The sequence below is a fragment of the Neodiprion lecontei genome, chromosome 6 (genome assembly GCF_021901455.1).
Source record: "Neodiprion lecontei isolate iyNeoLeco1 chromosome 6, iyNeoLeco1.1, whole genome shotgun sequence".
Taxonomy (NCBI): Eukaryota; Metazoa; Arthropoda; class Insecta; order Hymenoptera; family Diprionidae; genus Neodiprion; species Neodiprion lecontei.
This window is the reverse complement of record NC_060265.1, coordinates 29975262-29987327: the sequence shown is the minus strand read 5'-3', so window position 1 is coordinate 29987327 and position 12066 is coordinate 29975262. Positions and strand designations below refer to the sequence as shown.

Genomic DNA, 12066 nt, shown 5'->3' with positions numbered 1-12066 from the left:
TTCGGTGATTAAATTTACCTAATTCACCGATCGAAATATCTCCCTTCCTCTTTCTCTGTTGTCGAGATGTTACGTTTCGAGCTAGACGAGAGAGCAGACGGATTAATTAAGAAAAATCAGCTTTGGAAAACTCATGAATATTGCGTCGATCGACGAAGAAGCGTTTCTTTTTTTTTTTTTATTTGCTATCAAACACTTTACGAGGTTGCTTTGGCAGTTTTTTTTTTTTCTTTCCTTTTTCAATTGACAAAAATTACATTTATCGTTTCTCGTTGTGAAAAAACCTTTCCAGTTGGATTGGTAAGTAAGGCTGTGACGTTCCTGTAGGTGAAACTGCGTATTTGGACTCAAAATGAGTGTTTTTCATTCAGTGTTTAAAAACAAAAAAAAAGTATTCCGAAAGTAGAAAATGACAGTTTGTTCCATCTCGCCGTTTGAGAAAATGGTCAACAATTCGTCAACTTCGAGGGCTAAGAACTGTACGAATGCGCGGAAAGTATAACTTTCTATTGTCACAATCGGATTCCTTGACCTGAAAAATACTTAAACTACATTCTTTCCTCGAGATGCTGGACCGATCGTGTCTGTACATTAAATACCGTGGTAGATGAAAGTTGACTTTTTCATTTTTGTAAAGCATACGTAGTATACATCTTTGTTGCCGGTTACATCATTCGATTATTACTTCACTATTATCCATTGTCTTTGAAGATATGACAGAAACGATACTTGTTAATTAAATAACTCGAGTTATCTGCCTTCTAGTTGAAACAAAAATTCTTGCTTCTTTGACGCAGTTTTCAATGCTCGATGCAATGTGTGTGCGTTGCTTATCGTCGTTGTGTGAGATGGCGTTGCCTTACAATTTACAATGTCGCAACCCGGCTACTCAACTGCAGCCTTGGGGTTTATCAATTTTAGAAATAAATTAAAATTCAGTTATCAGTTCAACCGCTCGATGTTTGTAACGCCTTCAAAATAAATTGTGAAACTAATCCAGCGCGTAGCCTTTACGTATCGTACAATATATAGTTATAGCGTATAGCGCTGTCACGCTGCCTAGTCAGCCGTCGCTTTGTCTATTATTTACACAATTCCGTACTCACTGCGCAATTTCACGAGATTCAACGTCGTCTCGACATCCGTGCAAACTAAATTTCCCAATTTAGCATGCCTCTTTTCCTCGTTTCATCCCATTCTCTTCACCGAGTATAAATCATCCTTACTATCATCCGATATAACGTTTCATCCCCCCGCCTGTAATGAAAAACTACATTTATACTGGACATGGTGTGAGCCCTGAGGAGATGAAAATTTCCCTGTCATCACGCTTTCAGTGTTCTACATACATATATAATATAATATATGCGTGCACGCAATGCACCAAGTTTTAAATTTTCATCGGTTTCATTTTTGTATAATTTGATTACAACTATCGTTCTCCGATCCTTCGATTAAGAAAAAAACATCGGTACAAGTGTCCGTCTTACAGGTGTATCTAAACTTTACCCCGTAAATAAATGGCGACAATAATTATTTCGTTACGTATCGCATATTTGGTACGAGCAAGAGGAAAGTAGCGGATGAATCAGCGAAGGACGCGTGGGCGATTTAGCAGTTATAGTTATGGTATCTTCTCTCCTGCCTTTCTTTGCAGGGAATTTCGGATGGTTGCTTTTCTCTGTCTCTGCGAGTAAACCGCGAAGGAGGCGAGAAAGGACTTTGTTCTCACGTTCTATTTTCAAATCGAGTGAAGAAAATTTCCTACGTTCCTATTTACATGCGCCTATCTTATATTTATATTTATATACATGCATATGTATAATTGTATATACGTATACGCGATAATGTAACGTATAGGTATAATAACAACACGCGACATGCACTACGATGCTTGCTTGACGCGTCTGCCGCAATGCGGCGATAAATTTGTCAATCTCTTATAAACAAATGTATCATAAATTTACGAATTTTAATTCGCTTGTCTCATCAGCAACCGAGACGGCTCTGTGCTTCACATGCACCGCATTGAAGTTAGCGACTTTGTCGTGATGATTCGTGATGAGGAAAAGCCGTTATTTAGCGGTTTTCGAATTGCCTGAAATTCGGTAAACCGCAATGAAACAAAAAACACTCGTATTTCGAAATCTTGGTTCTTTGAAAATCATTGTAAAATTAAGAAAATAATTATTATCTTCCCCCCAATGTTTCGTTCCGATAACGTTACTTGTAACTTCAACTTCGTGCTTATGCAACGTTATTATTTATATGTATTTAACGGACGCGTATGGCCGCGTATATAATACGCGTTACATTCGATATACGTTCAAGTTACAGTAAATTCGTTGAGATTACGCTGTGCGCAAAGATGATGATAATATCTTGCCAAGCCTTTATGTATGTACCGTTCCTACATGGTTTTTTTTTTTCCTCATTTTTCTGTATAATATTGGATGTATTATACGACGGAATAATTCAACAGAGCTCGTAATGATTATACACGTTTACTTTATGACGTACGTTATGCCCATTAAGGAATGCTACATGCGGCGAAAATTCGTGTGTTGTTGTTCCTGCTACTGCTGTAATTATTTATTAAAATTTTTATACACGCAATATGTGCGGACGATTCGCGCTAAATCTTGATTCGTGACGTGCAAAGATTTTTATTTTTTTTATTTTATACTCATCTATAGAGTACAATAAGTTACATCTTGTAACGGTGTGATTATTACGTTTATTCGAATTTCTTTCTTATTTCAAAGCCGGAAGAAATTTAGAGAGAAAAGAGATAAAGAATTAAATCGTATAACAGAAATAAAAATATTTTTCAATCAATATCATTTTACACATCTTGATATTAACGTGTTATGCGTTCATTTAATGTTTCCTTCCTGCATGGATTTATTGAGACTTAAATTCAGTACTTTTTCCGCAAAATAAAAGACTTCTTCTGAATCACCCGATCGTTGAGTCAAGAAATTGGGTCGACTCGATTCCTAATGCTGAGTATCTTTCTTTCGATACATTGCTAAATGTGGTAAAACTCGAGGATAAAAACGAATATACCTCGGCGCTAAGAATTATTTCGAATCGTCTCGCCTGTCTCTGCAAAGTTTAACGTCGCGAATGCAATGACTGTAAAAATAGCCACATATAACGTATATGTATAGATAGATATTCTGCAGCAGCAGCAATACACAGAGATTCTCAAATTACTTTTTTCTTTTTCCTCATTTATTTCTTTAGTATTCGTTTTTTCTTTCGCGGAGCAACAAACCGCTGACCTTTCTCCATATATATATATATATATACATTTGTAAAATTGTAAAAAATAATATGCGCGCGGAAACGAGATACTCGAAAAAATAAATCATCTTCGCAAATATAAACTATAACGCATCTGTAACAAAGAGAGTATGTATATGTATGAGTATGTACATGTATAATGTAATGCATGTATAGCAGTGCAGTCCGAAACCGCGAACGATACGATCATCGGGTATAAATAGGCAAAGGAAAAAAATTTATTTCTGCAACTATATCTATAATCCGAGCTCCCCGGTATGGACCGACCTTCCTTCCTCTACGCGCTATCATCCGTCGTCGGTCATACGCAGAATATGACGTAATGTGGGACCGACCGCGGTCTCACGATGACCTACACGAGTCATTTATACACAAGTTGAAACAACAAACATGCAGCAATTAATTAATTGCAAGCGTGTAGCAACTTGCAAGCTATACGCGCATATATCGTTTTTCGCAAAATTCTCTCGTCACTTTATTCGTCCGCTTACTAAGCTTGAGCATTTCAACAGATCGTTAATTCGTACGGATTCTTAATCGTCGGTCAGGTATGATTTTTATGTTCAAAGATGGATATACGCGGATGTGAATTACGAATTTTCAACGCGAATATATACACACGTATGCACGTCTGTGTGAAAGATTTTACGCTTAAAGCACTGCGGCGAGCTACAGGGTCATTGACTCGATCGTTCGCGCGGGTTTCTTTACCGCGTTAATAAATATATACACATAGCAGACACGTTGGTATATCCGTCGAGCTGTGATGGTATCCAGCGATATAAGCAGCACTTTTAAACCGATGACACTAATTCGAGAGCCTTCCTCCTACGGCCGCGCACCGATATCTTACCTAATTCGTTTCTTTATCTTTTATTTTATCTACTTATTATATATATATATATATATATATATATATATATATATATATATTATATATATAGGTATACTAAAATTCAATGAACAAAGTGAAAAACAAAAAGTAGACGGCTAGTTTTACGTCATTATCTTGTTTCTTCGAAAGCACGCGGCCATGCTAAAAAACAAACGAAATAGCCAATGCTAACGGTTTCTTTTTTTCTTCTTCTTTCTATCCAATAGACCCGATGTGTTTATCCATTTTTGTAGCTTCGCGATTAATCTCGAATATTTTGTACCGACCTAACGTCGTTCTGATGAAATATTTTCAACAATTTCTAAATCCCGGCTTACTCGCTCGTCGAATAACCTTAATTTTCTCCGTCGGTAAAAACTACGATATATCCTTGATCGTTAAGGAAAATTGCCGCAGTAGATAAAAGTCTTCGACTTGTGAACGAGAGCGATCGAAGATAATGCAATTAGTCAAAGCATGTAAAGAGATGTAGAAACGAGCGGAAAGATCTTGGAGATAATTTCTTGATTGTTGGTTTTCTTTTTGAAATTCTCCTCCTCACCAAATGTCGGTAAAACAGAGGGTCTGCGTATTAACCTCACTTACTCAATCGGTAAAAAGTCTTTTTGTCTCGTCCCCGTTTGCACCGTCGGTAATAAAGAACGCAATCGAATCGAGCTACCTGCCCTTACCCAGCGGTAAAACTGCGCGAGGTTTTCGTTTCTTAATTGAGAGAGGAAAATTTACGAAAGAACGCCGGCAAACCTGGTTCACTTACGCAGATAGGCCACACCTACGGGCGAATTAGTCCCTCCTTTGTGTCAGCCGTCATCATTAAAATACCTGCATCCACGTGACTTTGGAATCACTGATTTGGATATTTCAATGTTTGCGGTTATCACGAAATATCCGCAATACGTAATTGAGTTTGCGAATCCTGTTCCAGAACTCGACTCGTAGCTGTAATTTTTAATTTTTTTTTTTTTTTTTTTTGTACTTTTAATATTCATTATTTTTTTTCTCTCTCTCTCTCTCTCGCTCCCAAAATATATATCATCGTCGTCTTAGCTGCTTTAAAACGTTCGCTATATTGACAAATTTCTTGAGCTATGTTTGACGATCCATTCGCAATGCTCTTAACCGTGCAAGCAACTACTTTCCAGCATATGTATATATTCATGAAAGTTTGCGCAGCACTGTACATGGTTGTCACTTTTTTCATTTCATAGGGAACATACGGATATTGTCGAAAACGAAAACAATAAGAACAATTTTCAATGCTATAATATGAGATTCGTTAATTATCATCGTAAATGAATTCTTGGTTAATGCAACTTACCGACATTTTGAATAATTACAATTATACGTATATATTCTATACAAATAGTTGGACACTAGACATCAATCAGGAATAAAAAATTGTAAAACTTTCAGACTCCTCAACAAACTTCGACGTCAAAATTACGTCGAAACAAATTCTGTCCGCGAAATTCAATAACAAAATCTTAAAATCATTCGAAATATCACAGACTCGCGTGTTGATTTTTCATTTTCCGATTTCAATCTTCGCATAATATGTGGATACGTTGATACAATATATAATTAGATATTAATTTCTATAATATATATCGCCGGCAATTATAACGCAATTAACCCAGAACTTGTGCTATTTTTTACCAGACGTTGATTATTTCCGTTTCATTTGACGTTTTTACGAATTCTCTTCTACGAATACAATCTTCTCGTTAGCGGTTAAACCGTTAAGGTATCCTGTACGCCAACGCGTACTTCCGCAAACACAATACAGCTTATTACACACCGATATCAACGTACCCTCTTAGGTAGACGTACAATGTAGGCACGTGATGCGGTATATCCGTAATTAAGAAATTAAAATTTATACATCGATACTCGCGCCTTTGTGTGTCCGTGCGTTTGGCACACAAGGCTGCATATTAGATTTTTTACGTTATATTACGTTGTTTAGATTACGTAACCGCCGGTTACGTAAGAACCTTGAAGGTATAGCACAGTAAGTAACAAGTGACTCTTTGGGAGTCGCAGACCATAGTATACGGATCGGCCCTCTATTCACTGATCCAGAGTAATTTCATCTCACGCATCGGTTTGGCAGAAGAAAAACAAGAAGAAAATCGTCGCGAATAACAACGGTATACTGTGCGATAATTCGAAGCAGTAAAATGATCATTTAAAGAAACAAAACAAGTCGAACACATCGAAAATAAACCTAAACCGTCGAATTGAAAATGAGTAAAATTGGAATCGAGACGTGCGACGAACACATTACCTACGGAAAGTCTTGTAATTCAAACAGCTGAAGAAGAAGGAGATGCGGAGAAAAGATACATACTTACAATTAGATATTCAAACAAGTTCACGTTTACGTACAGAATGTACAACGCGCGCATGTTTGACGAGTTTATAAATTTAGTTTATTGACTAATATACAAACTCGCGCGCTGCTCGCAGGGTGATTAATCACGGCGCCAAGCCATACATTGCACGATAGATGTTGTACATACCTGCTAGTATGTATATCGCATGTACGTACGTACGCGTGTATAAGTTGACGCGGGAATATATGACCCCGAGGTTCAAGAACTAGACGGTAAAAACATCCTCTTATCTATGTTCCTACAGCTAATTGCCATGCTCTTCGCGTTCCTATGTACCGATCGTAATGGTATATAAATTTATATGGGGCATTCCGTGACATCGTGATCAAGATTCTACGTCGACGTCTCTGATTGACTTTATAATATTTTTTACGCGACAGAAAATGGTATAGCAATTTTTTTCAAAATTTTTAAACCCAGCGTATCCCAGGTATGGTTTAAAAACTGGAAAGAAAAACCCCGCATTTTTGACATAAAAATGAACATATGTTCATTCCTACGTTTCGACAACACTTTCGGTATATATCTTATTGTAAATGGAAAATAGTTAGGTTTCAAGGTTGTGTAATTCGTCTAGACTGCCTGGTACGATGATGTGAATTCTTTCTCAGATACCTATTAGCGCTGAAAATTTTTTTCAACATTACTACGCTTACACTGAAATACACACTAAGAATGTGTCCGAAACACGTGTATTTTAAATGGTGAAATCCGACCCCTTTGGGGCACGGTTTAGAGTTGATGTAAAAACTTAAAAAAAATTGTAAAATTATTTTTGACTTATTTGGAACCGATTTGGTGGGCGTGCCGGTCGAAATTCAAAAACGACCATTTTAACACGATATTCGTACGATGAACGGATACCCAAGTTTCAAGTACGAAAATATCGGTGCGAACAAAGCCGAGAAACGTTGATGAGGAAAACCGGATCGTCGGTTTCGAAAATTGTTAATCCTCCCCACTGTTGACATCGCTCTCTGCCTCTGTTTCCAGAGCCACGATGTCAAACCCTGGGCGATATCTTGCGAGTAAATTCATAACTAAACGAGGCGGCGGCAACCAAGTAGATACACGCTCGTTATCTCGCCGCACGCGCTCGCGCACATTCTTCGTTAGTTGCTTTCAAAACTCCAAGTGCCAAGTTACAAAGCTCTTACGTTAGCCGTGTCCAAGTGTCGCGAAACTCCTGCTGTCCCCGTGATCCCTAACTTTCCTCGATGTGAATCAGGTCAAATGTAACCGGAAGGGAAAAAAACCACCGACCCCCAATCCCCCCCCCCTCCGACCACCCCCCACCCCCCACCCCGCGCGTCCTTTGAACTTGAAAATAAAAATTAAAAAAAAAAAAAAAGACACACGTTGAGTGAATTTAACGATTCGATAAGTGACGATATTATGTAATTTTTTTTTCATTTTTTTTTTTTTTCACCACGCGAAGGTGAAATATATATTTTATGTGTACAAATACACACACACGCACACAGCACGTTATATATTGGATATAAAATAAGATCCGGCACAGAAGCCTCTGCGGCATCTCCTTTACTTAGGTGAGTGAACAAAAAGTTATCGATGCGCGTATTGATAATCATTCGACAAGGCCAATTTCATGGATATTTACGAATTGTGTGTTTACTTGTTACAACTTCCAACTTTGCACGCTGTGTTGTCATTTTTATTTTTTACTTTTTTCATTCTTCTTTTTTAAGTACGGTGTGAAAAATTCATCGCAAATCGTAACAACTATCAGACTGCTTGTACGAGTATAAATTATATCTACATATAATACCAAATGTAATCATCCGTACATGTATGCACGATAACGTAGATACTGTACACATACACATATCAAAGCTGCGCAATATTTGCCGAAAGATATGTAATTTTATATATGTGTGCATACAAGCGCGGATGCATTTGTTATATTATATTATTAGGCATTGTTAAATAAATATATACCGATCCATTTAATTTACAGTCGCCGAAGTTATATTCCGTGTCAAGAAATGTATGCATACGTAAAAAATGGTAAAGAAAATCTATGCGAAAATTTTGTCTTAAAAATTTTCTCTATTTATTTGTTTATAAATTTTGTCGATGCACGTAAGTCGTAATCACGATACAAGGCGCCGGACGTAAAATTGCACGGCAGGTAACGCTGCCAATTCTTCGCGCCCATCTTCCGCATCATACTTTACGTGTGTGTAAAGTTGTCGGTGTTTGTGTTGTCCTGTGACGTCACACACACACGACCGTCGCTCTAACCGCGTATTATCTCTGTCTTTATTCACTGATACTGGACATCTTAAGTGGCATACATACATATATGTACGAATGTTGTACTCGTGCGTGCTAAACGCCCCTGCGTTGGAATCTCTGTAAACAACTTTATAGACTATAATCGGCGCAGGACTGCAATTATTTTACCGACTGGATATTGCAATGACATATGCTCGGTAAAGTTAATTGTTTACAATCGTAGGTATATAAATTACGTTCGTTCGTTTGGTCCACATACGCGGTTATCGGTATTGGCTTTGCGGAATAACAATTTTTATAACGCGTTGCGCAAGTTGCGATCGGAAATCAAGTACTTGTTGGATTGCATGTGAATGTAGCGATGAAATTGATGGATGATAATAATTTACCAGAATTTTTTCAACCCCGTTTTCAGTTTTCACAAACCTCTTTGCAACTTATGCACGTATACACGCTGAATTTAAAAATGTATAACCTAATATTTCAGGCAACGGTTAAATTTGGCATTTGAGAACTTTCGCACATGGTCGTATTTACTAATTAGCAAATTGGTGCATTTGAGTCTGAGCAGCGCGGTTGACACCTGAGAAATTTACTTACCTTTTTTTTGTGCCGATATCGCCGTTGTCGTCGTACAGAATTTGTGAGAAAGTGTATCGATTTGTCCTGTCTAATTTTTAATTTCTTTATTTTATTTTTTTTTCGTGTTTTTTTTCTAAGGACGTCACGATTTTTCCAAAATTCTCCTTCGCCCCTCCAATTGATCGATAAAATACGTGATATTTATCTAAGTCGGTCGACCGATACTCTCGTCGTTTCAACCGCTTAATAATTACATGGCCAGTGAAAATTCCAAAGACGAAAAGTGGGAAAAGATTTAATCATTGGTCGTTTGTTATTGGATGTAGATATTTATCTAGCTGAAACGATTTAGAAACGAAACATGCTTTTTAAAGAAAATGATTCTTAACACGTATCTACGAAGATCGTAGCCCAAAATTATTTTTGTCACAGAATACTCCAACGTAATGTTTTCCAGTTAAAGGTTAACAGATTCATTCAATTCTTTTTCCAACTTTTTCCCATTCAAAATTCTGAAAGGTAATACTACGATAAGTTTACACCAAAACCCACTTGAAAAGATCATCTTCGAATTCATCATCATCGGGGATTTATTCGGAGAAACAAAAAAGGAAGAGAATCGAACGAAAAAAAAAAAAAACCCAAAACCAGTTTTCCAACGCCGGTGACGAGTTTCGCATAAATCACGCGAAACACTGTACAAACCTTCGTGCTCGTCACGTGAGAATATGAAATATTTCTCGGACTATAGCACCCATCTGTTATATCCTGCCGACTGCGATCGTCGACTGTGCAAATTACAGCCACGATCCGTTATCTGCGGCTATCCCATTTTTTTTATTTTTTTTTTTTTTATTTGTCCTTACCTCCGGCATACAATTAACTCCGATGCTTATGGTAAAAAAGATGTAAAATTATTTCAACATCAGGAGGCAGCGTTTCGATTCATCTTTTCTTTTATTTTCGTTTCTTTTTTATTTTACAATATTATACGAGCGAACGCTTGTGCGCGCAAAAGATATACAATACCGGAGATAATTCATATGTTCCAAGTTCAAGGCTTTTCAAACGAGTCAATATTTTTCTCCCGATTTATGAAAGGAACGTTCTCAAAGTACAGTGAAAAATACAGGAAAACCCAAGTGTTTTTTTGAATCATCGTTTGTTATGGGTGTTGAAGCGATCGAGCCTAAAGAAAATTCAATTCTACCGTTTTACGCGTTCGTCATGATCGTTGGGACACGTTATTTAATCGGAGATTGGTGATAAGATTGTAAATTTGACGGGCCCCAAATCGTTTTTCTCGAGATAATCGTTTCACTGCGTACACATGAATATACATATATATGCAGTATGTGTGATATGTGTTTATACACAATACGTATATTCATAAATCTACACGGACTTTTAATTATTTTTAAATATTTAAGGAAGAAACAACGCCAAAATATAAGATTCTTCTTTCCTCTCATATTTGTGTTTAATTACGAGCAACGTTGAAATATTTCACCTGACACTCAAAGTACAACTAAAAAACTTGACTTCAATTTTATCTCTGCGAATTTCCGCGAGCAATAATTTTGATTTTTCTCTTTTCTCACAGTATAATAACCCTCGGATATTATTGTTCGCAAAGAATGTGCAGGTATCCCGAACACCCGTGTTTGGAGAAAGAGGGGATTTTTTAAATTTATTTTATTTTTTTTTCTTACTTTGCAAAATAACAGGAACAAATTAAAAAAATTTTCTCAAGTATTTTCAATCGCTCTTTGCTTATATGCAGTAAACTGGTGCGGCCGCAGACCAAAGGACGTGTCCTTCCTTGGTTTTATGCATTATTCATACAATACGCGTACGTTGTGTACGATATGTTATATTATTCTCGGTAGAAGTGACGATGACGAATCGTGGTTACGTATGTCGGCTTTGCGAGGAAAATTGCAGTGATTTCGAAACTGCGTTGGATTGGCGTTGCCCGTAAACGATCCTGTACAATTATTGTCCCGTGACAAATATCGTGCCGCCTTCCATTTTCTGAAAGCATTATACTTTTCACTAAACCTATCGATGGACACTGTCGATAAACCACGACGACTCAACTACTTATAGTCGTACCGTGCTCACCTACGGCTAATTGATAAAACCTTTTATGGTAAACAGTCGAATATAATACATTCATAAATTGTCTTCGATTTTAACATATTGCACCGAGTTAACGAGAACAACTTGATCAACCGGTTTGGTATTAATACGGACAAATGTTTAAAAAATGTTGCGAGAAGATGTTTGAAATTTTTTATGTGTAAAACGGTAATTCTTATAATCGAGCTAATAGTCGTTATCCGATTTTGAACGTCGTTTTGACCAGTTTCTATAATTTAACCGCGTCTCGCGGCGTATTTCCTTAGATTTCTAGTACGGGCTGATTTTGTGAATCCCACCTTGATAATGTTCGTTCGCAGACACGTGTGAGGTACACATTATACAGAAATTATGACAATCCGGCCATTGGGAAAAAGGTAAACACTTCGCACGTGTCCCGCGGCTAGCGATTATTTATGCGTTAGTATTAACAAGACGAATAAGGCAAAGTGAGAAAGTAAAAAAGAAACAGAAATAACCAAA

At 37.1% G+C, this 12066-nt stretch overlaps 1 protein-coding gene across 8 annotated transcripts in view; it reads left to right on the top strand.

The window, feature by feature from the left end:
• The window catches only part of LOC107227065 (segmentation protein cap'n'collar), a 119619-nt gene that overhangs the window by 22838 nt on the left and 84715 nt on the right, over nt 1-12066 (top strand). Inside the window, exon 1 of one of the 8 annotated variants that reach the window (XM_015668102.2) lies at nt 8006-8150. The exons of the other annotated variants lie outside the window; for them this stretch is intronic. The gene's annotated coding sequence lies outside the window, so the exon portion shown is untranslated. Of the gene's footprint in view, nt 1-8005; nt 8151-12066 lie in introns of those variants that run through there. 8 annotated transcript variants of the gene reach the window in all.